General features: G+C 58.5%; 1 protein-coding gene and 1 long non-coding RNA gene across 10 annotated transcripts in view; one reads left to right on the top strand and one right to left on the bottom strand.

Annotated features, from left to right (window-relative positions):
- Positions 1 to 27,842, bottom strand: part of CAMTA1 (calmodulin binding transcription activator 1) — a 674,030-nt gene that overhangs the window by 196,773 nt on the left and 449,415 nt on the right. The gene's annotated exons all lie outside the window — the stretch shown is intronic.
- Positions 20,127 to 25,477, top strand: LOC139002828 (uncharacterized). Its single transcript, XR_011470177.1, has 2 exons — positions 20,127 to 20,713; positions 22,007 to 25,477. It is a non-coding gene; the product is annotated as an uncharacterized lncRNA (long non-coding RNA).

The following is a 27,842-nucleotide window of genomic DNA, read 5'->3' as shown; positions in this document are numbered from 1 at the left end:
AGGGGTGGAGTGATTGCTGAAACAACGATGCTGACACGCTGTGCTCAGGGGCGATGCCCGCACACGGCACTCAGCACTGCGCACCGTGGGGCTGGCTCGCTGGCAGAGGTGGGAGAGGGGTGGGGAACGACATCAGCCAAGGCCCTCTCACCGCCGAACCCTGAGAGTGGGAGTGGGAGGGATTCTGCCTTCGCTTCAGCCTCCAGTTCCAACTGGAATGCTCCCCTCCGATCGTGGTGGGGGTTCCCCTGACACATGGTCCAGTTGGGGGGGTGCAGAAGAGAAGGCAGCGCCTGCAGCGCCTGGGGAAGGATGGCAAGCGCTGCCCTCCCTCCCACTGCTCATCCTCGCCTCACTCTCGTCCCTCCACCCCACACCAGGTCTGCTGAGCCCCCACCAGACACCTTTACACCCCAAAGCCCCAGGCGGGAGCTGATCCCCGAGGAGCCGCCTGAGCCCTGCCTGTCTGGTTAGCAGGGCTGAAAGAGAAATCACTTTAGACTACGGGATTCTGGCTGCAAGAAATCAGATTTCCAATATGTTAGCACTTCCACAGATCGCTGTCAGCTGGGACGTACGCCCCGTACACACCAAACAAACACAGCGGAAATTAATTTAAACGATTCCCTTGCAATTCTTGCCCACGGAATGTATTTATTATTAAAAAGGCAATATTCTTTCCCGACTTCTCGGTACACTTTTCCCCCCGCCTTTTGTTTTTTTTAGTTTTAATTTTTGATAACACACTCCTTCCTGCCCACGGAGGTCCGCGTTTGGATCTGTGTCTGCGAGCCTTTGGTTGCACCGAACCAGCAGCCGCCTCACTGGGAACCGGCCCTTTTCCTCCCGAATCTGCCTGGTCTCCGGGGCAGTTCCAGGACTTGTCCTCATGCAACGAGCCAAATGGGAGACATCGATGGCGAGGGAAGCCTCCCCCGTTCCCTGGAAATAAAGGCTCCCCCTTCCTTCCCACTGCTCATTCCTCTAGAGGGTTCGCAGCGTCCCCCCTCTCCCCTTTCCCTTCCCCTTCCCACTGCTCTTTCCTGAACTTGGGAAGAACCTGGCTGATCTGCAGCACCATTTCCCCCGAGACTTGCTGCCTTCCGCATCCTTGAACCTCACGGGAAAGAATCTCCAGAATTTTCCAAGCACCTACTGTGTGTCCCTCTGTGCAGGGCACCAAAAGGACACACGCTGCCCTCCCCTTCCCCACCCCCAGTCACTCCTGCCCCCTCTCGCGGGCACCCTCCTGCCCCAGAACTGCCCAGAACCATCCAATAGGCAGATGATGTTGAAAAGAAAGATTGCTGTTTCTACATCAAGGCTCATGCATTTTAACCAGAGGCACCCTCGGGCCTGGTGCAGAACCGGCTGCTCTATTTTTAGATGTTGCTCCCACCACTTCTCTGGCCTGTACAGCTGAGAAGCACAATGTTGGGAAGACAGGAGAGGGGAGCTGGGCTAGCAGGGGACCCCTGAGGAGCCCCAGCCCTGTCACAGGCATCGAGGGAGGAAGGGAAAGCTCCCCAGAGCCCCCGCAGGACTCCCCCACCACAGGCGCTGGCCCCTCCCTGTTCCCTGCTCAGCACATTTGTGGGCTGTGGGCTGTGGGCCGTGTCCTGGGCTGGAAGCTCCTGGAGGGAGGTGGCTGGGAGCTCTCCCCAGTGGCTCACCCAGGACACCCGGCTCCACAGCCTGGCACAGGGAAGGACCGGAGACAGGGAAGAGACAGGGAATAGGTTTTGCTCGTGGTGCCGTGAAGTCGCGCACTAGGAAAGCATCCTGGGAAATGGCTCTGCCTTCGCTGTTCAAAGGGTTGCGTGGCTGGGACTGTCCTTGCGGGGAGTCTGCGGGTGAGCGCAGGCAGCAGGGAGGGGGTGCGGAGAGGAGGGGCCTGTCTGGGGTGGGAGACCTCCGCTCACCAGCGGGGGTCCTCAGTCCAGGCTGTAAAATGGGACTGTCCCCTCTTGTCCCCTGGGTGGCTGAGGGTGGAGAGCAGCTGGGATGGGGGTCAGAGGAGCTGGGGGGCTGTGGGATGAGCAGGGTTGACCAAGGGAAGATGGCAGGAAAGCAGGTGGGGCCGGAGGTGAGACTGCAGACTGGGCCAGAGGAGCTACCTTGAGGACAAGGACGCTGGGGTGGACTGGAGTGGGAAGTGCATGGGGGAGGGGTAAGGGGAGGGGGAGGGGTGAGGGCCAGGCAGGGGGTCAAGGCTGCCAGATCACAAAGGCCAGGGAGCCACAGCAAGGAGCTGGGCCTCACCTGGGGCAGCGGGGAGTGAAAGATGCCAGGATCTGATGTGGGATTCAGAGCTCCTGTGGCAGCCGTGTGGCGGGGGAGGGGGAGGGGCGGGGGGGAGGGGGGCAGGACCAGGGAGGCTGGGCACAGGGCCAGACCTGTGGGGCGGAGGCTGCGGGGCCCATGACCACGGTGCAGGGACCCAGCCACGTCCGCCAGGTGTCAGGACAGGACAATCCAGCTTTCTGGCTGGTGGATGGGCACACGGGGGTGCCATTCACTGGGGCAGGAAGCGGAGTGGGTGGGGGGGATGCAGCAGGCTGGAGGGGCGGGGCTGACCAGATATTCACCTGGTGATTTTGAGGGGCTCGGGAGATACCCAAGGGGAGACACACAGAATGCAGGAAGCGGCAGAGACCTGGGCTTGGTCTGGGCTGGAACCATCTGGGCATCGTGGGCAGTGGGCGTCCACCCAGGCAATGCTGAGCCCAGCCTTTCCGGTGGACAGAGCAGGGGCATGGACTTGGCATTGCTTGGAGAGCATGGCCTTGCTGGGCGCCCCCCCCCCCCGGCCCTCTCCCCCCTCGTTCACCACGCCACCCCCAGCCACGGCCAGGACCTGCCCTGATCCCAGGCGCCTTTGTCAGCATCGTCCTCACTTGGCTGCCTTTCGGCCGTTCCCAGCCCGTATGACAATGTCATCGCCGCGCCAACCGGGGATTAATTGCGCACTATTTCTCGCGGCAGCGTATCAAATCCATTCCCTTTACCCACTAATCAAAAAAGCAATCAAGTTTGTCTGTAGCAATCTGTGTTGTACAAACTCCCCGGGCTTTCTGATCAGGCTCCGGGGTCCCCTGGGGGCTCCCTGGGCTGAGCTTTCCATTGGGGGGCCAGGCTGTGGTTGGAAGGGGAGTCACAGCCTGGGGCTGCGGGATACAGCTGTGTGTGTGTGTGTATGTGTGTGTGTGTGTGTGTGTGTACAGAACCCGAGAACGCAGCTGGCTATTTATAGGAAGCCCAGGGGGCCTGCGCCTGCGCCTGCAGGAGGAGGCAGTGCCAGCTTCGCTCGGCTGGGGAAGTGAGGCCTGACGGCTTCCCTCTCACATGGCAGTTGAGCGAGGAAGGATTGTAGTTCTTCTTAAATACTCACTATTGCTTTTATGACACTATGGGGCGTTTTTCTCTTCTTAAATAAAAAGGAAAGAGAATTACAGGGGAGACCAACAGCAAACAGGAGCTTCCTTCACTCCAACACTCCCACAGTGAAAGGGCGTCTCGTCTCCAAAGGGGGCAGGGGTCACGCATCTCCCAACAGAGTCAGCTGCTGGGATCCCGTGTGTGCCAGAGGGTCCACCAGGGCCCGCCAGCCGCCCGCCTCCGTGGGCTGAGGAAGGGCACACCTCGGCGTGGCTTCATTGCCGGGACACTGGGACACAGCTCTCAATGGCTCCGTGTGACGTGGCTGATTCTCCATTATCTGTCTGTCTGTCTGTCTGTCTGGTGCCCCCTGCTTCTCCCTCTCTCTCAGGTACAAGCTCAGCCCTCCAGCCGACCCCTCCACTCTGGGCTTGGGCTCCAGGAAACAGCTGACTTCCTGTCCTGGGCAGACCTGTGCTTCTTCTCCCACATTTCTCCTCGCACGGCCCACCACCAGGGGGAGCACACCCAGGGGAGCCACCCAACCTGAGTCCATCTCAGATCCTCCTCCTCCAGGGAGCCTGCCCTGACCAGCCAGTGGGAGGGCTCAGGGGCAGCCATGGGGATGTGGGTTCTGCCTTGGGCTCATCATTACATTGTCGTTGTCATTTAACTTTCTGCGACCCCAGTCCTGTCTCACCTGTCCTAGGCGTTGCCGACCATCTGGGGCGGGCCAGATGGCAGAGACGCCTGTGGCTGTTGTAAAAGCAGCCTGAGAAGGCGGGTAAGGAATGGGCTTGGCTTCGTCCCAACAAACCTTCATTCGTGGGCACTGCAATTTGAATTGTGCATCATTTTCACTTGTTGTGAATATTCATTCTTCTTATGACTTTTCTTCACAACCATGAAAAACTCTAAAAGCCATTCTTGGCTCACAGGCTCTACACAGGTAGGTGGGCGCGATCTGGTCCCTGGGTTGGCTGACCCCTGACCCTCAGATCAGGGAGTGAGAACTGCATGGTCCTGTGTGAACTTCCCCACGCGGTTCCCACATAGCAGGTGCTCAGTAAACTGCTTGATTCCCACAGGGGTGAGTCCCGAATGGCCCGCAAGGAGTGGCGGGAGCCAAGCACGCGGAATGCAAGACCACATTTAACAAGCACACGTGGTACCGAGCAGATCACGTGTCCCTCGCTCCATCACCCTGACGCCTGTGTGAAGTCACCAGCACTCGGCAGTGCACGGACCGGAGCGGTGCCTCCTCTATCAACGAGCACCTTCCCTTCATGACTAACAGGCCAGTGAGCGGGTCCAGCAGCTGGAGGCGCGGGCAGGGCTGGGATGCCCCCATACCCTGACCCTTTGGGCCTTCTCCTCTGGGAGAGCTTCCCCTGGTGTCTGGGCCCCTCCCACAGGAGGCAGTGACTCCCGGAGTCAGGGCTTGCTACCGCCTTCCGTATCTGGGAGAGTGTGAGCCCAGCGCCTTACTCCACGGATTTCGGATTTCTGGAACGAACATCCCCAGTATTGCTTGGTGGGTCTTTCTAAAGAGACGGCATCCAACATGGAAGCCACAAGACAGTGTGGCTGCTCAAATAATTCCAGTCAGATAGAATAAAATAAAACAGAAACTTCAGCCCCTCCGTCACACTAGCACATTCCAAGTGCTCCATGGCCATGTGCAGTGAGTGGCTCCTGTGCTGGATGGCATGGGACACCCCATCACCACAGGACACCCCATCACCACGGGACACCCCATCACCACGGGACACCCCATCACCATGGGACATCCCATCACCACCATGGGACACCTCATCACCACGGGACACCCCATCACCATGGGACACCCCATCACCATGGGACACCCCATCGCCATGGGAAAATCCATCACCATGGGACACCCCATCACCATGGGACACCCCATCGCCATGGGACACCCCATCGCCATGGGACACCCCATCACCACGGGACACTTCATCACCACGGGACACCCATCGCCATGGGACATCCCATCGCCATGGGACAACCCATCACCACGGGACACTTCATCACCACGGGACACCCCATCACCACGGGACACCCCATCACCACGGGACACCCCATCACCACAAGACACTTCATCACCATGGGACACCCCATATTATGAGATACCCCATCACCACGGGATACACCATCACCATGGGACAGCCAATGTCACGAGATAGTCCATCACCATGGGACACCCCATATCACAAGACACCCCCTCACCATGGGACACCCCCTCACTGCGGGAGGTACTGCTGATGCGGAGGCCCTGGAGAGCAAGAGCAGGGGAGAGGTACAGTTCAGAGCTGTGTGGCTGAGGCCTGTGGAGCCTGGACCCCAGAGGCTGAGACCTGGGGAAGCCAGGGTTGGGGGAGACGGCTTTTGGAGGTTGGGACTCTGGGAGGGGCTGCACTTTGGGGAGTTGGGAGTTCGAAGGCTGGGCCAGCCTGAGTCAGTCAGTGAGTGTCTCCCTGAGCCTCCTGAGTGAAAGCTCACTCCTCAGCCCCCCCTCCCCGAAAAGCCTCCTCTAATGCAGGGATAATGCCTGCTGTGTCCTCAGACGGGGTGCTTACATCAAATCCCCACCCATAATCCTCTTATGAGAGTCCCACTGCTACCTCCTCCGCAAACAGCCATAGCCGGGGGCTGAGAGCGCCAGGAAGCTTGTGGTGGTAGCTCCCCCCTCGGCCCTCTGGCTCCCTCAGTCCTCCAGTACCCGCCACGGCTCCCAGTGCCTCCCGCCCTCCACTGCTCTCACCTCTCCCCACTGGGGAGGTGACCGTCGGCACAAAGGCAATCAGCGTGCAAATAGATTTTTAGGTGCCTGGCTTAGCTCACACTTAAATCTGATGTATGCGTGACAAAGATGAATAGTTTTAAAAAATGTGTTCTGGCATAAAGGTGACGGAGGAAAAGGAGATAACAGAGGAGAGAGGAAAATCCACCGAGAAGACGATGATTTAAGCCTGCTCGGGAGTGGTGGGGGACAGCGGCCGTTCATTCAGAATATCCCAGCGTGAGCGGAGGCAGTGAGAGCCAGGCCCTCTGACGGGACCACCCGGGCTGGGCAGGGCTGGCTCAGACGGAGGAGGAGGCCGTGGAAGTGGGTTTCCCGTAAACGAGCTTTGACTGCGGGCTGCTCTGTGCCAGCCTCAGGGCCTGGCCCCCAGTCTCCGGTCTCCCCAGGCAACACACAAAACAGATCCAAACAGCCCGACGCCAAGCCCAAGGGGCCCTGGAGAGTGTGATGGAGCCCAAGGAGGGAAGAGTTCCCTTTTCCATGTTGAAGGTCAACAAAGTCACCCAAGGGGAAGTGATGTTTGTGATGAGGTGACAACGGGAGGGTAAGACCAGGCCAGGTGGATGACGGGAGGGAAAGGACCAGGCCAGGTGGATGATGGGAGGAAAGGACCAGGCCAGGTGGACAGCAGGAGGGTAAGACCAGGCCAGGTGGACAAGAAGGGCAACTTCTGCACAGAGCATGGTCTGGGCACGGCTGCCAGCCTCTTCCCAGCTTTCCCATCCAAGTCCTCCGCGCGGACGACATTGGGTGGCTGAGTCCGTGAATCCGCAGACTGTTCTGCAGGGCCCCCCATGGGACCCATGACGAGCAGCTGGCAGATGGCCTTGCATTTGAAGCAACGGCCTTGTGATTTTTATGGCTCTGTCCTTGTCCACTGGTCCAGTGGTCTCCGGTCTCCCCAGACAATATACAAAACAGATCCAAACAGCCCGACTCTGCACGCGGAGGGGGATTTCCTGGAAGGAGGATGGGAAGCTTGTAGAGTTCAAGGACAAGGGCAGGCACAGGGCTAGAACTGCGGGTCTGGCCCCACAGCTCCCCTTGTCCTTCTGCCCTCGCTGTGTCTCCCCACCCAGCTGGGCTATCTGTGGGTGGTGGGGAGCAAGAGCCCATCGACCCAGTGTGACCCGAGAGGCAAGAAAGTGTCTCTCTTCCAGATTTGAGATGACAGCACCGTGCGGGACTCTCCCCTGCCTGGCCGTGAGCCCCAGGACTCGGTGGGGCAGGGAGGCACCTGAGCGGGCAGAGCTGCCGGGCTCCCAGGTTGGGGTGAAATGTGAACGGTTCCTCTGGTGCCACAGTTCTGACATCCTCAGGGGAAGCAGGTGGGAGAGAACCCTTCAGCACCTTCCCGATCTCCCCCTACCAGCTGCTACTCGGTGCGGAAGTAGGTCCAAGCAGGCACCCAGAACGCCGAGACTGGTCTGTGGGCGCTGGGAAGATCTGTGGGGACAATGGGGATGGCGTGGAGATCTTGCCTCTCGTCTCTACTCTACATCCGCCCTGCACAGAGGCACCCTCGGGGAAGACCAAGGCGAACGGGCGAGCAGTCTGCCCCAGGTCCCATGGTTGGGAGGAGGTGAGGAGACTCCAGCCCACCCCTGTCGGGCCCAAAGCCCTGGCTCCTTGCGGTGGCTGAGCTCAGGCCTGCAGGGCCTGCCTTTGTCAGCGACGAGGGATGGATGAGTCCTGGGCTGCTCCTGGGACTGGCCTCACTGAAGGACCTGGTTCACATTAATCTAAGATTAGACCAAATGATTCCATTCACACGCCGCCTGCAAAGACTGGGCCTCAGAACTTGTTAAATAGTGAATTGCTTTAAAATGAGTTTGAGCTAAATGGATTACAGCCTGATCTAGCCTCCGGGGCTGGGTGACAGGGGAGATCCGGCATATTAGATCGTCATTGACCGGGTGTCCACCGGCCTCTCGCACAGACAATCTGTGATGGCATCTCCCAGAGCAGCGAGGCCCTGCGGCACCAGGGCACCGCGCCAGACGGCAAGGGGGCCGGCCAGGGTGCCGCCCTGAGGCCCGTGGGCCATGCCGGCAGATGTCAGCCCTGGCCCAGCTCAGGCTGCCCCAGTGGGGCCAGACCTTCCCCTGGAAACAGTCCCTGAGCACTGCACTTTCGTGGGAGGTTCCTGGGCCCGGGTGGGCAGGCTCCCGAAGATTCATTCTCCAGGACCTCAGGGACTTCCTCCCTGGGAGATGGGCTCCCCCTGGCCTGACACCCTGGTGGCCTGATCCTCTGTGACATCATGTCAGGCTTTTGGCCAAGTAATCATATGTCCCCTGTGCTGGGTGCTGCAGGTGACCCGGGAGGTGGGGGAGGGAGGCTGGGCCCCCTGCAGTCCTGGAGGAGGTGGCATGAGCCCCTCTCTGCAGGTGTGGGAGCTGGGGCTCAGAGGCTCAAGGTGCCATCTGTTAGCGTGGAGTCTGACCCGCAGGCATCTACCCGTCTCCTGGGCAGAAGGTCTGGTGCACACAGTGGAGGGACAGCCGGGTCAGGTGGCCCAGTGGGCTGTGGAGGTGGGGTCCTCAGAGTGGAGGATTTGAGGGGCAGAAAGAAACCCATGGGGGTGGGAGGACAGCAAACTTCACAAGGTTGGCAATCCTCCCCCCTCCCAGGTGAGCACTGTGCCAGGGAGAGCGCCAAGAGACCAGGGCAGCACCTGGCAGCCCAGGACACGTGTGCACCCACCTTGGGCCCTGCAGACAGGAGAGCCCTGGACACCTACATCCGTGGGAGCTCAGAGGAGGGGTTCACAGGGGTGGAGCTCCCTTGGCAAGCAGAGACGGCCAAGGAGACCCTCCAGATGGGGGTTGCTGGGCAGGAGGACAGGTGGGCTCTAGTGGGGGGAAGGAAGGAAGGAGGAGGCACCCCCCAGGGGCCCTGGGTCTGGGTGAGGAGTGGGGAGAAACCCGGAGAAACACTGTGGGGTGCACCATGGAAAGACACTCTCAGTTCTCACCCTAGAGCAGTGGTTCTCAACCTTCTGGCCCTTTAAATACAGTTCCTCATGTTGTGACCCAACCATAAAATTATTTTCGTTGCTACTTCATAACTGTCATGTTGCTACTGTTATGGATCGTCATGTAAATATCTGATATGCAGGATGGTCTTAGGCGACCCCTGTGAAAGGGTCGTTCGACCGCCAAAGGGGTCGTGACCCACAGGTTGAGAACCGCTGCCCTAGAGGCTCCCCCATCTTCACAGAAAGTTCTAGACTATCTTTACAGCATGGGCTGGAAAGGGACCTAGACAGGAAGGCAGGAGCAGGGGTGAGGGGACAGAACGGGCTCTGAGAGGCCCGTGCCCCAGGCCCGCAGCCCCTCACCTGGGCCGCCTCCGGGGCCGGGCCAGGCCGGGCCTGCGGAAGCTCATCTGTTCAAGTGGTTGCAGCCTGACCCTTGTGAGTGAGGAGGGCGATAAAAATCAAATGAAGTTTTAGATAAAAAGGCATAAAAATCATGTTCAGGGATATAAATAAAATCCCTGGAGCTTCAGCTTTATTGTGTTTTGGGGACCCAGGATTAATAAATTAGGGGCATAAAATGGAAGGGAAGCTAAAACTTGATAATAAGGTAAATTTAGATTTAGAGAGAAGACATCCAAGCCCAGAAGATGGGGCAGAAGGGAGGGGCCGCGGGCTCCCTCTCTGTGGGGGTCCAGCCCAGGTGCTTCCCCCTCCCCACCCCCCCCACCCCCCACCCCCGCCCCGGCCCCTCTGCCCAGTCTGTGTGGGCTGCCCTCCATCTTCCCTCCCCCACAGGCGCTAGACCGCTTTGGGGAACGGGCCACCCGGGTCACTTGCGTGTCTCAGAACGCCCTCCTGGCACCGGGTGCCCCCAGGCCCTGCCAGGTGGGTGTAGCTTCCACCTTAGGTGCTGGTCCCTCCAGCCCGTTCACTACGTCTGGGCTTGTGTCTATCTCCAACCCTCCCTAAAGGTACTGGCATAAACAACAAGTAAACAAAGCACAACTGACTCTCTCATCAAAGTGGATTTGCTGAGACCGACTTCCTGGGGTCTCGCCAAGTGGCTGGACCTGCTCTCCGAGTGGTTTGTGCCTATCAGGCACTCACCAACACCCCCCCCCCCCCCCGCGCCCCCTCCTGCTGTCTCCCCTGGCAGGACCGAGCCCCCCATAGCACTGAGGACTGTGAGGAAGAGGACGCCAACCCCCAGTAACTCTTGGTGTGGCGCCCCCTCCCCCGGCCCCAGCACTTCTCAGCGGAAGGGAAGAAGAATGGGGAGACACTGCGTCTCTGGGGAGGCCAGGGGTGTGTCCTCACGCATCCTCTGTGCCTCAGTCCCCTGTTCCCAGAAGGACAGGGCCTTGGGAGACATGGATAACCCAGGAGCTGCTCCCAAAGCCCCCAGAGGCATTCTCATGGGGGCGGGGGGAGGGGGAGTGCTGCCCAGAAACCAGGTGGCTCTGCTTGGCACGTGGGCCTGGAGCGCCGGCATTTCCGGCTGTAACTGCTGCTTCCCTCCAGAGCCTGCGGGATCCCGCTCCCAGCACCGCCCTCCGGCCCGAGGCACTGGCCAGGGACCCAGGGCTCGCAACACACGCAGCTGTGTGCAGCCCGGAGCCCAGGAAAGGGATCGTTGCTTCAAGCAGGCGAAGGGGCTTTGTTTATTAGGAAGGAGGGGGAGCCAGGCCCGAGTCTGGGGCTGTGTTAATGCGAAGCCGGGCGCCCTGCCAAGACATTAAGTGGAATCGAATTCCTGAAACCAGCTTTAATCAGCAGATTTCTAAGGTTAGAATTACCCTCTCCTCGCGAAGCCTTGCCAAGGTTAATTCTGCCCGCGCATGCAGAATTAATGGGCTGGACACAGGGAGTTGGCCTTTTCCCCATTTTTTCTCAAGTTCACAAAAACATGCCTAAGAGAGAGACAGGGGGCAGGGCAGAGCCCGCCTGGGAGGGAAGCACATGGCATCAGACGACGAATCCGGGCCCGTGTCAGAAACACGCACAAAGGGAACCAAGGATCCCGCCACGGGGCCAACGACACTGGCTGGAGAGACACCAGCTTGGCTGCCTTGGGAGCCACAGGGACACACCCAGCCACGCCCCCTGCCCCCCAAACAAACAAATGGGCTGAAAACACCTGGGGACTCCTCTCCGCTCCCTGCCCCTGCCCTTCACTGGGGTGTGAGCCTTGGCTGAGGCCCTCCTGCTCCCTGAGCCTGTGTATCCTCGTCTGTAGGACCGAATGATCGTCGCACTAATGATGTTTCCAACTCTCTCTTCCCCTCCCTTCCTCTCTGAAATCAATAAAAATCAATAAATAAAAATAAATAAAAATAAGATGGTGAACTTAGGTTATGGGAACCTCACCTCAGGTATAAAACAAAACAAAACAGTGGCCCAGGCCGCCGCAGCTGCTCAGAAACCCGCCTCTCAGACCCGCCCCTGTCAGTTCTGAGAGGTAGAACCCAGATGAGAAGGGAAGGCACAGGGCATGTACCTGGAATAGGGGCAGGAAGGGACGGCCGGGCTGGCTGGATGCGCAGCAGGGACAGGCAGGAGGGGTGAGCCCCCTGGACCCAGGGGCCCAAGCGCCGTGTGTGTGTGTGTGGGGGGGGGGGGGGGCGGGTGGGAAGGGGCTCTCGGGCTCAGTCCCATTAAAGCAGTGCCCGCTGGGCCTCAGCCATTACACCGCCTGCTCCCCAGGGAGCAGGTGCCTCCCCAGCCTCCCTGGGGAATAGCAGATGGTCCTGCAGCCTCCAGGGGACGAGCCTCCCTGGGGGTGGGAGTGGCGGCTGCACCCTTAACGGGGAGAAGCAGGCACCCCACATTTAGCTGCCCTCCCTGGGCCCCGGGAAGGGGCTCTGGTTCTCAGCCCCGCGTCTTCTCTGCCCGGTGACAGACCCGCGGGCGCTGGGAAGAGAGCACACAGTATTTTCGCATGTGCACTGACATGCAGGCTGCACGGGGCACCCATTTCCTGGGTGGGAAAGAAACAGGTTTTCCGTCACCTGCAACTCTGCGGCAGCATTAAAACACGGCTCGTAGGAATCCAGAACGCTGCTCACCTGCCCGGGTGGCGTGGAAATGCAGGCAGGGGGAGCGGTGGCTGGGCAGCCCGGGCACCTGGGTGACCCCATCCCACCCGTCTCCTGCTCGCCTCTGTGCAGCTCCCTGGGGGGCTGTTTCGGAGCTAGAGGTGGTGACTACGCAGCCTTGTGACCGGACTAGATGCCTCCAAACTGTGCTCTTTAAAGTGGTTAACTTAGCCCAGTGGTTGAGTGTCGACCTGTGAAACAGGTCAGGGTTCAATTCCTGGTCAGGGCACATGCCTGGGTTGTGGGCTCCATCTCCAGTGTGGGGGTGCAGGAGGCAGCCAGTCAATGATTCTCTTGCATCATTGATGTTTCTATCTCTGTCTCCCTCTCCCTTCCTCTCTGAAATCAATAAGAATATGTTAAAAAAAAAAAAAAGGTTTGGCGCCAAACCGCTCGGGAGGGCGGAAAACCCTGCTGCTGCCGTGTGACCTTGTGTCACTCTGTCCCTCTGAGGCTCGGTCGCCACCAGCAAACCCGCAGCCACCCAGGCCCCGCCCCGAGGTGTCCCCCTCCCCCGACCCCGTGAATGGGATTCCCTGAGCCCATGGGCGAGCCCCTGGTAGGCTCACACCCTTTCCGGGCCTCTGTGCTGCCTGTGTGATCAGATATTGTGGTATTTACCTAAGGATCTGTTAGGAAGCAATTTCAGAGATGATGAATATTTAATGCAATATTTAAATATTTAATAGGAACTTTTCTCAAACCCGACTTAATAATCCACGTCGCGGGGAGAGGAGAGCGGGGCTGTGTTTTACATTCGCACTTGCTCTAGTTCTCGTGTCCTTCCTCCCGTGGCCGAGTTTTAATTATACTCAACATTCTGAGAAAGTCTTTTCTCATTAAAACTTAACTCTTGCCGCCAGCAAGATGATGGGGTGGGCGGCGCATCGCGTTGGACAAAGTCTGGAGCTGAAGGGGCTGCTGGGACTGCTCCCTGGCCCGGCCCGTTCATGTCCCAGGCGAGGGAAAGAGGGCCTGGCATGGCCGCACCGGGCGGAACCCAGGTCTCTGAGCCCCTGGGCACCAAGACCTCCATTCCGGACACCATCCTCACTGCGGATGCTTGCTCACACCGAGGCCCACCCCCACCCAGCAGGGCTGACAGCAGGGGACACCTCGGCCTCGGTCCCTCCAGCCTTCTCCAGCAGTGGCACATGGAGGTTTTCCTCACTTAGGAGGCGACCTCAGACCTCTTGGGAGATTTAAAACACCCAAACCCAGGGCAAGACTGTTAACTCGAGGGTAGAGGTGCCTGAAGGTGCGAGCCTGCTGGTGGCCAGGTCCTGGCTCTGTCCTGACGCCCGGCTCCTCTGGCATCGGGCACCCTGTGTCCCCCTCCCCCCGCCCAGGGGACAAATAAACTTCCGCCCTGTGAGGGGCCTTGGGACAACCCTGCTCACTCCTGGTGGGGCCTCTCCCGGGCCAGGGCGCCCTCAGCAGTTTTGCTCGGGTTGGATGCTCACCCCTGCAGCCGCCCCAGCCCCACCTCACAGCCCCCCTGCGGGCACTGGGCTCATCTGCTGACCATCCTTCCGTCGAGGCTCAAACCACAGCTCCCAACTCTGCCACGTCTGCAGGACCTTCAGCAACCTCTTCTCAGAGCAGCGCTGAGGTGGCCCAGGGCCTGCTACCCAGGAGACTCGGGCCTGGATGCCGGGGCTGGGCGTCCCTGCCCTGCCCGCTCTCTCTGGCACCGCCACCACCTCCATGATGCTCCCAAGGTCACCTGACCCAGCACCCAAGAACGTGACAAGTATTTGCTGAGGCCTGCCACGTGCCGGGCCCCACACGGGTCCGAGGATGTGTGGGGACCGGAGCAGCGCCGGTCCGTGCCTCCTGAGGCCACACCCTTGTGAGTGGGGACAGATGTCAGGCAGGCCATGCACACATACGGGAGGTGCATCTGTGAGCGGCTGCACGGGAGGCACAGCGCTCTGCGGGGCTATCTTAGGGCTTTGGCCTGGGCAGGGGAGCAGTGCGCTTGGGCTGGAGCTGAAGGTCCCTCGGCATCAATGAGCCAGAGCCCGGGAGAGCGCCCCAGGGGCCAGGGAAGAGGTGGGCCAGGGCCAGGGACGGAAAGGACCACAGGCACCCGGGGCCAGAGGCCAACAGAGAGCGTGGTGCCTGGGAAGCCGGGGAGGTGGGCGGCCCTCAGGCCTCGGCGAGGAGGTCCCTTCTGCTCAGCATGGCTCACCGAGAACCCCCTCAGGGAGTGCTGATTCGGGGAGCCCAGAGGCCCCGAGGACTGTGCTGCTGCCCCCTCCCAGCCTCTCCGGCTGCCATCCTCGCCCGCTGTGTCCGGCCACCCTGGCCTCCGACAGCCCCTCCATGCTCTGCTCCTCCTGGGCCGGTCCGCCCCCACGCCCTTGCCCCCTTCTGGAACAGTCTCTCGGCCTCCCTGCCCCTCCTCACACAGGGGGCCCTGGCTTTCCTAAGAGCCCAGCCCAGACGTTCCTTTCTCAAGACAGTCTCCCTGCCCCCGCGAGGCCAGGCTCCCGGCAACACCCCTCCCAGACCCGTGCTTCACAGGCCTTGCCAGCCCACACCGCGTGGCAAAGCGGGGCCATGTTGGATGCCTGCTCTCTACAGGGTCACCAGCTCTCAGGGGGCAGCGCCCACATGCCTCATCCCTTGCAAACCCCGAATTCCAGCGCCGTCCAGGCATACAGTAGGTGCTCAATAAATACTTGCAGAACGGATAAAAACGCCGCACAGACGTCACCTCACTATTCTGAACGACACCTCACGAGGGAGGTGCCATCAACATCCACATCTCACCCGCGGGGTGGAGGCTCGAGGTTGGGCACCTCGGTCACCCAGCGAGTGAGCCACGGAGGCAGGACCAGCGCCCAGGGCTGGGCTGACCCCCAGACAGACTCCTCAGCTGCCGTTCAGTTCCGACGTCCAGGGACTTGGGTGTCTGCTTCCCTCAGGGGGCCGCTGCCACCATCCCCGTGAGCTCAGCCCGGCCATTGGCATGAGCGCCTGCAGCCTCTGCTCCTGGGCTTCCCGCTCAGGACGCACTCCTCTTTGTTAAAACACTTCCCTCTCATCTGATTTTGCCTCCGGGGGAGCGGTCCCCGGGCTGCCTGCCGCCGGAGCCCCGGGAAGCAGGAGGCTGCTTGTGATTCCGGCCGCGGCATCGACCTGTCAACACGCTTGTCTCCTGTATCTGCCACCTCTTATTTATAATCCCGCTCAGATTAATGAATGACAGTGGTTCTCATCACAGGAAATTTCATTAATCAATTTAAGTGCTTAATCACCACAGCCTTGCAGAGCCCTGAACATAAGGGATCTCGCCTTGATGTGGATGAATTCCAGAAAGAAATGGCAGAGGAGAAACCGACCGTCAGCACTTCTCCATGGCAACATGGGGGAGGGGGCAGCCCCAGGGGAAGTCCCGGGGTCCCCACAGGCCGCAGGCGGGGCCCCTGAGAGAGGACTGCTGGCTGACGCAGGTGTGGAACAGCCTCTGGGATTTCTGGAATCCAGGCGTCCCCGGGGTCTCCCTTTTGGTCGGCTGATGGGAATAGGTGGCAGTGCCCACCATGGTCTAAGAGCGGGAGACGCAGGCATGGCCAGGCCGCCAGGCTGAGCGCAGGCAGGGCCTGGGGCAGGGCACCCTGCGAGCACTTCACGTGGCACCAGTAGCTTTTCCACTCTCAAACCGACCGGGTATGGGAGTCCATGGCAGTTTTTCCAGGGGAGTCAGGGGCGCACGCCCCTGGGGGAGCAGATCAGGGCGCTGGGCGTGGGGAGGGGTCTGAACGGACACAGTCGACATTGCGCCGTGTGCTATTTTGGAAATGCAGAAAGAGCCTATTGGTTTGAATGACAAACAGCAGCAATAAAACACTCAACAACAGACGGTCCTGGCTGGTAGAGAAACTGAGGCGCTCACAGGAGACGGGCACCTGAGGGTGGGCTGGGCCCATGGGAGGTCCATTATGTCCATCCAAAGGGGATGTGGGTTAAAGATACGGATTAGGAACCCTGCCCCAACAGGACCAGTGAAACGAGACGGAATCTGCTTTCCGAAGCCATCGGGAGGGCAGGGAGAGGGCGAAGCTGCCACATGGACGCTGAGTGAGCACCTACTATGTGCTTCCCTCGTACCTGTAACCCTGCCACTATGTGTGTGAGGGAACTGGTGCAGAGAGGTGACGTCACCTGCTCCCAAGCCATGGGGAACGGGAGGGAGGCCCCAGTCAGGCGGGCTTGGAGCTCCAGGAGGGTGGGGCCAGACACCGCAGGCCAGGGTGCCGGGACCCAGGGCCAGCACCTCCCACTGCAGCTCTCTTAAAGGAAAACAAACATCTTCAACAGACAAGTTAAAAGAGTATGAGTGTCTCATGCTGCTTGCGGTTAGAAAAATGCTAGTTTTAGAAACAGATTATTAAAAAAATACATGCACTCTGAATGGTACTATCAATCAGGCACGCTAGAGGCAGACTCAAAGCGCTCCGGGCCTTCCGGGCAGCGGGTGGCTCCTTGCCGGACCGCAGTCGGCCTTGGCCAGGCTCCTTCCTGCTGGGGACACATGGACACGCCCCAGGGGGACCTTGGCCACCAGCCTCTCCAGGCCGCAGTGAGGATGGAGAGCAGGCCAGGGCTCCGTTTGCGCCCTGGGCTGGAGTGGTTGCTCACTGTCAGGATCGTAGCCACATCAGCTCCCTGCTCCCGACCCCTGACAACCAGGGGATGCAGTTCCCTGACCATGAATTAAAAACCTCTCCCCCCGGGTGGGGGTGCCGAGAGCCTGCGGGAGGGTCCAGGACCTGTTCTCGCCGGTGCCATGGGAACAGCGATGAGGTACCAGGTGCACGGCCGTGTGGGCATGGGTGCAGGTGCCGTCTCCACCCGCTGCCCGCTTTACCGGGAGCTGCCTCCCTCCCTCGCCACTGAGCCCAGCCTGCGGGACCCACACAGCCTCACGGGTTCCAGAGATGCTTCCGAGAAAGGATCTCAGTGTTCCTCACTCCACAGGTGGAAAAACCCCAGCCAAAGGCCAAGCTGCTTACCCACATTCACCACACGACGTGTGTGGGCCAGGTGCTCTGCCCGCTGGGGGTCCCCGGGCCACAGGCTTTGCTCCCCGAGCTGGATGTTCAGCTTCCTCCCTTCCTTCCCCATCTCACCCACAGCAGGGACCAAGGCCCTGTGCCCTGGAGGCCTCCCCACGCATGTTCCTGCCCGTAATTACTACTGGGCACAGCCAGGCCAGGCGTCTTGTGTGAGGGCCTGCACTCCGGAGCCCGGTCCAGGAGTGGACATCTGATTCCGGAGGCTATTTGGACACAGACACGCACCGGGGATGCTGCCGGGTGGAGATGCAGCAGATGCTGGGACCCAAGCACTGCCAGTGTCACCCCGGAGGCTGGGGAGACGCCTGGGATAGAGCCTCCCTCTCGACCTCAGTGGAACCAGCCCTGCCCACACCCTGGCCTTGGGCTTCCAGCTTCCAGACCAAGACAGTACATGTCTGTTGTTTCAGCTGGCCGTCTGGGGTGCTTTGTTAGGCAGCCTGGCTGACTGATGTATGCCCTTATGTGGACGAGACAGTATCCAGAGGCTGCAGGCCAAGGGAGGGGCCAGGCGGCAGGTGGGGCTCCAGAGCAGCCTCAGACCAGTGGCGGTGAGGACGGGGTCTGGAGGGGCCTCTGCTGGCTCCTTTTGCCTGGGCAGCTTTCCTGCTTGCCCACGTCTGCCCCCCTCTGCTCTTGGCCGCACCTGTGCCCCAGATTTCCTGAGGTTGGGGGTCTGGGGCGACGGTTCTAACGTGAGGTCTGTCCTACCACTTCCCAGCCAGGAGGCAAGTCTCCCACGCAGGTCTCCACGTGAGGGCTCAGCCCCCGGGCCTCCCCATGTCCCCTGGGGGACTGCAGGGCCCTCAGCTCCCTGCCACATCACCCCCACCCCTATCTGCTCACAGGGACCCAGCCCCAGTGAATAAGCAACAGAATCAAAACTGCATCAACTGCCGTGGCGGCGAGTTAACCCTTCATGGCGCACAGGCTGTGGACAGAGGGGACACGTCTTGGGAATCATCCTTACCCTGGCCCTCACCCCAGGCTCCTGAGGGGCACCAGGCAGCCTACGGACAGGAAGTGTCCGCAGCCCAACCTTCCTGGGCTGGGAGACAGAACTCACCCCCTGTGGGTCCTGCAGGACCCCCAGGGGCCCGGGAGGGTCCCACACACTGGGCTTCTGGAAACCAGCCTTAGGCCAGTGCTCCATCGGTCCGAGACGGGAGCATAGCACTGCCTGGCTTCCCCCGCTTCCAGCTGCCTCTCCTCCTGTGGCACCTTCTCCCTCCTGGTCCCCTCTTGCCCCCCACGTGGCTCAGAGAGGCCCGGGCCTGGGGACGAGGGGCGGGCACTTCTCTGCTGGCATTCCCACCAGGCCGTGGCCGGGCTGCCACGAAGCCAAGCACCTCCTGGATAAATACTGGGCTGAGGAGCCAGGAGCCTCCATCTCCTGCTCGCAACTTGGATGTGTCTGCTGTGAGTGCAGGTGGCGGCATTCCCAGCCCCTCCTTCCCTCCTGCGATGCCTCTGCTGCCTGAGGAAGCACCTTCCCTGGAGCCCAGCACAGCCAGGGGCTCGGGTTCAATGCTGTGAGCTCAGTGCTACTGGGCCCACCTGAAGCCAAAGGTGCAGGGGAGGGAGCACCCCTGAGGGCGGTCATCGGGGCGGCCTCTGCATGGACCACCCAGCACAGTCAGCCCCAGGCCAATCTGACGGGCACCCCCGGGGCAAGGACTGCGTCTGGCAGCCTGCACCCTCCGCCCCGCGGGCGCCCTGCAAGTAGCTCTCCCTACAGGCCGCTTCCCCGGTGCTGAGGACTCCACTCTCGGAAAACCACAGGTTCTGTTCACACAGAGGGGCAGCAGGGCACAGGCCCAGCCGGGAGCCTGGACAGGATCCATGGATAGAGGCCTGGGGGCCCAAGAGGACCCTGGAATGTGGAATTCTAGGCCTCAGGTTTTGGGGATCTGGCCTGAGCTAGTGCCTGACAGGGAGGGGGTGCGGGGCCTCTGGGCTTATCAGGGTCAGGCAAGCTGGTGTCAGACTCATGTTAGAACACGCGGTGCCTGGAGAGGGCCCTGGAACACAGCGGGTCCACGGGCATCTGACGGATGAATGAATGAATGAATAAATGACTGGTGCATTCCTCCCAGCTGCCCACTGGGAGTGCTGTGCACACACAGCCTCGGCCCCTGGCCGGGATGGAGCAGGCAGATGTCCCTGCCACAGTCCTGGGAAAGGGACAGGTCGTGGTGAGAGGCGCCAATATAATCAGGTCAGAGAGGTCAAGGAACAAACGGCATCAAAGCGTTACCAGAGTGTTACATTTAACAAGCACCAGGGCAATCAGGAAGGTTAGGAGGGGGAGATGGAACAATCAACTTTTATGGGACACAGCTGCAGCCAGGGAGGTTACGGAGATGGCTGCAGCCCGGGAGTAAACTGAAAAGCAAGCAACCTGATAAGAAAGTGGACAGGCATTAATTCACAACGGCGCCAAGATTCCCAGAAGAGTGACCCCTTTGCTTCCCCCGTTTGCTCCCCCCGTTAGCTAGAAAAAGTATATAACCTATGCCTGAACCCTTAGTCGGGGCTCACGGCCACTGCTCTGCCGCGCTCAGAGTAAGTTGTGGGCCCCGACATATGTTGGAAGCTAAATAAACCCCTTGCGTTTGCATAGAAAGCGTCTCTTGGTTCTTTGTGACAGCGGCTTGCACCCCGGATTTTACATTTGGAGGTTCCACCGAGATACCGGCGGGGGTGAGAGGGACCCCTTATTTAGGGCTGGAGGCTCTCCCCCTGTGGGGAGGAGAGGGACCCCCTATTTAAGGCAGGAGGCTCTCCCCCACTTGTCGCCGGGCACGCAGCGAGGTATTTGTTGCAGCCGCCTCTGGGTTCCAACAGACGCTTCTTGGGGTAAGTGACGGCGCCTTTCTGAATAGCGATCGCTTAGATATTGGAAACACAAATTTAGTTAGAGCTGGCAAATCTGTTTGGTCGGGTGGCTGTCGGGGAGGGGCGTGAGCCTCCCCCGACTGCGACAGACAGACGTGTCGGGAGGTCGCAGGCCACAACCCCGGGGGACGCCCTGGTGGAGTCTGGAGAGGACCAGGGACGCCTGGTGGACTCCTGTCTGTTCCGTCAGTTAGGTACGGATTCTGATTCTGGTTCTGTAGTTCTGTTGCCAGCTAGGTCAATTGGTTCTGTAAAACCTTCTTTTTGGATCCTTCGATTTTTGTCTCAACGCGTTGTGTCTGTCTTTGTCTTTTGTTCTTTGTTTCTTGTCGTTGGTGTGTTGGTGTGTTGGTGTGTGTGTGTTCTCTCCTCCACCCTCTGCTCCCTCCCTCTACCCTCTGCTCCTCCTGGATGGACGCTGTGGAATGGACTCAGACTGCTCCTTTGGGTATTGTGATTGATCAGTTCAAGGAGATTGCGGAGGCTTTAGAGCTCCCTCAGAAATTGGGAAGTTATTAAGAATTGAATGGATTGTTTAAACTCTGAATGAATGTCGGGTGAAAGTATGTGAGTGTAAAGACGGGGAGGGAGGGGGGAGGGGGCAAGTGTGCAGGAGCGCGGTGCGCGGTGACCGCAGCCCTCGCCCCAGAGCCTGGCCGCGCCACGGGCCCAGGCAGCTGGGCTGCAGCGGCTGAGGCCCGGTCGGCGGCGGGTGCTGGGCCGGAGCTGGAGCCCGAGCTGCGCAGCCTGGAAGAGGCCGGAGGCCGGGAGAGGCGGCGGCAGCCCAGGCAGCCCGAGCCCCGCAGCTTGGGCCTGCGCTCGCCCAGCGCCATAGGTGGCGGCGCGCCTTCGGGGGGCGGCGCTGGGGGGCTCGGGCCGGGCGCGGACTCGTTCGCGGAGCCTGGCGGCGGCGGCTGCGGCCGGCGGTGGCCGGCGTTGGCCCCGGGCTTGTGTGGAGCGCGGGGGGGCGGGGCCGGCGAGTCGCTTGCGAGAGGCCGGAGCAGCGAGGCCCCCGGCGGCGTCGGGTCCGGGGGAAGGTCTGGGAAAGGTCCCGCGCGGAGCCCACGGGCTGGACAGCTGGGGGCGGCGCGGCTACTCTGGACGGGAGCAGGGCTCTTCCCATGGAGATCGCGCCAGCTAGATGACAAAAAGTCCTTCTTGTAATTGAAAAGTTTTAAAATGTGTCTGGTATTTCTGTTCACATGTAAAGAGAAAAGCTGGTTTAAAACTAATGCGCGCAATTGTCCTGTTTTTGGACATTTAGATAGAGTTTTGAACTAGAGTCTCTTCACACATGTACAGAATAAAACCCAAGACTGATTATTTCCTAAGGAAAATAGCTAATTTTACCCAGGGAAGCAATGCAGGCTTGTTCTAGCAACAAGCCTCCAAAAGAAAATTCAGTAAGATTGCCTCTGTTACAAAATTTGCCAAAGTACATGCCTTAATAATAATAATTGGATTTGAATCTCAAGAAATTATGTAGCTACAAATTTGCCTCTTGACTTTCCCGAGAGAAAAATGGTGGTTTTAAAGTCAAGGGCTGGGCCAGGCCTGTTTGCCAGCCTCAGGTGTGGTTTTCCATAGCTGCTGGAAACTTGAGACCTTAAAATTTACTGAGTCAAACAATAAAAAAAAAAAAAAAATGTTCATCTAGGTATTATTAATCTGAATGTGCCTCATACGAAATCTAGAGGGTAGAATTGAATCTATTGGTTAATTGTGCCTTATATTTTTGAAGTTTACAAGAAGTCGCTGACCACAGAGAGACAGACAGCTATCCCAAGATGACGTCAACAAGGCCTGTATACTCACAAACTGATAATTGCTAGCTGTGGTGATTCAAAGTTTTAATGGGGAATGTTATCTGTCTTTATTGTTTAAGTATATGTCTTTGTTGTTTAAAATTGTTTAGCTAGTGAAATTTTTGTTTGTATCTCCAAAAAAAAAAAAAAAAAAAAAAAAAAATGATGAATGTATTGCTAATCTGAGGAATGTTAATTACTTACATGTCACCTTAAAAATTAATTAAGGCTCAGAGTTCTAACTAACTGGAATGTACAGCTTTGATGTGATGGAGGAAGGTAAAGAAATACTTAATGGAAGGTCTGAGGCATGGTTATGCATTTTTGAAGGACATAGAAAGAAGGTTTGAAGGCTAACCTAAAAGAATGAAATTTGTAAAGATTGTGTATGTAATAAAAAGAAAAAGATAAATGTTAAAAGAAAGATGAATGCATGATAGACCAGTAAGCTGGGACAAGTAGAATAGGGAAACTAAACAAAAATCCTGTTTTCCCTAAACCAAAGACATTTGGAGTAAATGCTTTGCATTTGCCTCCCTAAACAAAGGTTAAATCGTTTATGTCAATCTGATTAGTGTCATTTGTTGTCCATGCCCAGGGACAAATGAAGTTAGGAAATAAGCCTTATTTTGATTAGTTCTTTCATTCAGGAGGAGCTAACCCGGTCCCTCCCTGCAACATGAATGATAAAATGTATGTTAAGAAATTTTAAAATTGCTCAAAACTCGCTGCCTTGGGTCCAGTTCTGCATGTATAAGAAGGGACAGAGTAAGGTTTAGTAGCAGGAGTGGAGAGGCAGGCAGGGCAGGAGCAGGCCAAAAGAAGCTGGCGAGGCCATCCAAACCACCCAGCCGCTATTGGCCAGAGCCGCCTGAGGCAGACCTCCTCGGACTGGCAACAGCTGACTCTGACTAGGACAGGCTGGGCTCTTTCCAACTGGGCCCCCATGAACCGATGGTCGAAATGAAAATCGGGGGCCAGACTGTGAACTTTATGGTTGGTACAGCGGCAGAGCACTCGGTAGTTACTCAGAAGGTAGCTCCCCTCTCAGGACAGGAAGTCACCATTATTGGAGCTACCGGGACCACAGCTGCAGACTGTTCTGCCGCCCCCGCCGATGTCAGTTAGGCGGCCATCAGGTGGTTCATGAATTCCTGTATTTGCCAAATTGCCTGGTCCCTCTAATGGGCAGAGACCTTTTAGCCAAAATGAAAGCAGAAACCACTTTTGCCCCAGAGGGCTCAGCACAGCCCTGCCTAGGTGAAGAGACCTCTTCAATGATCCTGCCCTTAGCAGTGCCGAGGGAGGAAGAATGGAGACTTTATACCCCCCCAGCCAAAGGCCCCCACATCTGTTCCTGTCAGGCCCCCATCAGGGGACTTGGATGATGTTCCTGTTATCTGCTCAAGAGCCCAAGACTGTAAAGATACTTGTTCACTAAAAAGATAATTGTCTCTTTTCTTGAGAGGGCTCCAGAGGGCGCACGAGGACATTTGGCTGCGCCTTGGCGCCACCCAGGCAAAAGGCACCTCCTGGAGCCTCAATGGAAAGGTCCCTACACCCAACTCCGTGGTGCTGACGACCCCCACCGCTCTCAAGATAGACGGCGTCGTGACCTGAATCCATCACACCCACGTCCAGTCAGCGGACCCATCCATGATCCGGAAAGACTTCGTCAAGCTACAGCGTGCTCGACCTGCCTGATGCTGGTAACATTGAATAGACTTAGATAATGCCTGCATCTTCATGGACATGGCTCCAAAGAGACAAGGACAATTTATAGAATCACATGTTTAGTAGCAGAAGATGTGGCTGCCTAAAGCGGCCATGATGCCTATATTATGTTTCATTGTCACATTAACCTTTAATTCTCTTGCAGGTTTAAATGTATGTTGACTATCCTGGAAGGGTACTATGTGGGGTGAGCCCCAAAAAGTAAAGGGTGCCTAGCTGCCAGGAGGGCAGGTGCCCACCTGGGCAGGGAACAGTGCCCATCGGGTTTTGGTCTCTGTTGAGAGACAGCTAATAGTTGGCAGCCTGTGTACTGCTTGCAGGCCTTTATGACCATGCCCATGTCAGGGGTAGTCTGAAAAGAGAAGAAAGAAAAAAAAGCCTGTTTAGAGTAAAAAGTCTGAAGCATAGTTATACATAAAAAGAAAGTTTAATGCCAACAACTAAAAGGAATTGGCAAGGAAAGTCAGAAAATCTTAGAGTAGATCAGTATGTCTTTCTTCTTATGTAATTCCTCCGAAATTTGGCGATGCTAACATGGCAATACATTTCTTTGCATAGATTCAATAAGACCGGTTCCTAATAGTGGTTTTATTAACGAAAAACTTTGACTGGAGTATCATGTTTTAAAGAGCCCTGTCTAAGCTCTAAAGACTTGAAGCCAGTAAAAATGCCACGAAGGAAGCCTGGTATTCTGCTTGGAAGCCCTGAAGATGGCTGGCGCTGGAGTGTCAGGCCGATGCCCTACCATCACTGGCGGTTGGTAAGAGTAAAAGGGGAGCAGTAGGGATGCCTCTACGTTCCTGCGGAGCCCCCACACGCTCTGGGCCGCAACAAGTAGGAGGGCTACTGAGATGGGCTTAAAGCCTGGAGCGTGGGCTCAGGTGGAATTGCTACAGGTGAAGAATTCACCTAACTCAGCAGATACTGCAGGCGGGCCTGATGGCAGCTGGGTGGCATGGCTTCCTAGCCCTACGGGGCACATTAAAATTCAACCATGAAATTCCAGCAAAGGTAGTCAGTTACCATTCTTGTTGTGTTTATACAAACATCAGGACAGTAGATAAATTAATCTTAATTTGGCTTTTTAATAGCCATGGAGAAATTTTAAGAAGAAAAATCCTATTTCAATAGAAGTTGCTAAAGCTAAAATAGTTTCTTTCCTTATCATCAGGCAACAGTACTCAGCCTTAGCTGAGCCTGAGGGTCTCTAAGATTAGAAACCGTCCACAGAAAAAGGGGGGAATGAGAGGCGCCAATATAATCAGGTCAGAGAGGTCAAGGAACAAACGGCATCAAAGCGTTACCAGAGTGTTACATTTAACAAGCACCAGGGCAATCAGGAAGGTTAGGAGGGGGAGATGGAACAATCAACTTTTATGGGACACAGCTGCAGCCAGGGAGGTTACGGAGATGGCTGCAGCCCGGGAGTAAACTGAAAAGCAAGCAACCTGATAAGAAAGTGGACAGGCATTAATTCACAACGGCGCCAAGATTCCCAGAAGAGTGACCCCTTTGCTTCCCCCGTTTGCTCCCCCCGTTAGCTAGAAAAAGTATATAACCTATGCCTGAACCCTTAGTCGGGGCTCACGGCCACTGCTCTGCCGCGCTCAGAGTAAGTTGTGGGCCCCGACATATGTTGGAAGCTAAATAAACCCCTTGCGTTTGCATAGAAAGCGTCTCTTGGTTCTTTGTGACAGCGGCTTGCACCCCGGATTTTACAGTGGCTGCCACTAGGAGCCGGTCCCTGGGGAAAGGGCACCGAACTCGGCAGATGCTCAGAGCTGCCAGGGCGGCCTTTTCTTTTCGAGAGCAAGTTTGGAAGGAAAGGAGAGCGAGAGGGCTGAGGACAGGAACACAGGGCCGGGGTTGGGGCGGGGAGGGAGGAAGGCTCCCAGAAAGGACCAAATATAGGAGAGGGGGCCCATGGTGGAGCCCAAGGCCGGCCCACAGGTGTCACAGCCCCTGCCACCTGGGCCGTCCTGCCCGCCTGAGAAGGGTGGGTTGCACCTCTGTCTTGGGAGCTGAGAGCCTGGCCAGCCTGGGTCCTGGCACCACTGCACCTCCCTTTCCATAACAACCACAGGCTGACACGGACGCAGCCCAACTCGTTACCTGCCCAGCCTCTTAGCTGCACCCACTCCCTCCACCCCGCCCCCTTCCTAGCCTGGGCCCCATTCCTGGACTGTGGCTCTCAGCAGTGTTCCAGGAAGGGTGGCGTGGCCGCAGCCTTTGGGACGACTGCACTCGGCGATACTCCGATGCCTCCGGCGGCTGCATACCAAGCTCCTTCCATTGTTGCTTCCCCGTGAGCTCCCAGCGGCCCCTCCCTGCCTGGCTCTGCAGGGCCCAGCCCTCCCTGAGAAGCAGGCACGGGAGGGACCCTTCCGTAGACAGTCCCCAGTGTCCTCAAGGACCAGGGACCATGCAGGGGCTGGGGTGGCCCTGGCCAGGAGTGGACAACCACACAGGCTGATGGCTTCCAGACCCCCGGCTGCAAAAGTCCCATCCGAAGAGGTGCCAAGAAAAGAAAAGCGGTTCACAGAGCCCCCTCCTGCCAGGAGGCAGCGGGCCCAGGTCTGGTTGCCAGGAGGGAGGCCCAGGATGGGGTGAAGGGAGGAGGGGCAGGACAGCTCTTCCCCGCCCTCCCTTCTTCTCTGACCCCCATATCCAGCCATGGGGGCGGCTACGAGCCTCAGGTGGAGCGCTCCTTTCTCAGGAAGCTTGAGGGCAGGACTCAGGCGGCCTGGGGTCTATGGGAGTGTGGGGGTTGGGGGGACACAGGGCTGGAGCACAGGAAGGCTGCCTGCTTCCTTCTGGGGGGCTGGATCGTCCAGGCTGGGGGCCCGTCGGGCCTGCCTGGCCCTGTGCAGATGCTGGTTGGGAGGGGCAGCTCTCCCCACTGCTACCTGCCTCCCCACGGGGCTCAGCCTGGGCGTTTCTTAGAGAGGGAAACAGGAAACGAGCAACTCTCCCAGGGAGGCCGGAAGTCAGGCTCCGGACAGACCCCCGGAGATGCGGGCCACGGGGAGACCGCAGATTAGGCTCGAGTGCACGGAACTCAGGCAGACGGAACTCAGCAGACGAAGCTGCTCTTCATGCCCAGGAGCCCCTGCCGCGCTTAGGAGGGGCTAGCGCTGCCCTGGGCCCCTCTACTGAGGCCAGGACGAGGCATAGCCAGGCCCCGCCCCACCTCTGAGCCCGCAGTGGCCCCCAGGCTTCCTCATTGGGGAGCCCTGTTCATCATTCCCGGGAGGGGTGTCTGTGAGCCCATCTCCCACTGCTCTGGGACACGCCCCACACCTCCTGGTCCCATAGCGCACGCATCCCGGTGTTTCTACTTCCCGGCTGTGCAACCTTGGGGTGGTCACATCCCGGAACCTCTGGGCTATTTCTCCTCTATCCGATCGGGCATGTCATGTCTTGCTCCTGAGGCCGGGGTTAAACAGGAGAGGAGTGAGGCTGGCGCCTAGCACACGTCCAACAACAGTTCCCGTGTCCCGCTGGTGCTGGGTGCCCTCAGCTCCCCACTGGCCGCTCAGCTGGGACTAGTCCATCATCCCCAGGTTTAGGTCTTACTCTCTAGGAACGGCTGCAGGTGCTGGAGAACCTGGGCTCAGGGGTTCCCCGGGCACCACCACTGCGAAACGCCTGTGTGCAGGGGAAGAGAAATGCTAGTTCAGTGCTGGGCACTGCCCGCGGCCCCACATCGGAGGGGAGTCGGTGACCACACAGTCACTGCTGTCTGCGGCCTGAGTCTGGCGGCATGAATAGCCCAGATCACACGTGCTGAGGCCCTGGACAGAAAACTCAGGGCTCTGCGGGGTCGGGGTGCTGGTGGGGGAGGAGGAGAGGATGTTTCCAGGGGCTCAGATGGCAGGCAAGGTGACGGAGTTAGGTCTCAAAGACCAGGAGGGGCCTGGCCGTCTACAAGGGAGGGAAGTGCATTCTGGGCAGGAGGTGCCCCCAGCAAGGGTGCAGGGGCAGGATTTGCCCAGGGGCCCTGATCCGCAGGCAGCGGGCAGTAAAGGCATCCACCCC

The sequence above is a fragment of the Myotis yumanensis genome, unplaced genomic scaffold (genome assembly GCF_028538775.1).
Source record: "Myotis yumanensis isolate MYYU_CA2020_CCGP unplaced genomic scaffold, mMyoYum1.0.hap1 SCAF_2, whole genome shotgun sequence".
NCBI classification, from domain to species: Eukaryota; Metazoa; Chordata; class Mammalia; order Chiroptera; family Vespertilionidae; genus Myotis; species Myotis yumanensis.
The sequence above is the reverse complement of the archived record's forward strand: the minus strand, read 5'-3'. Positions and strand labels throughout refer to the sequence as shown.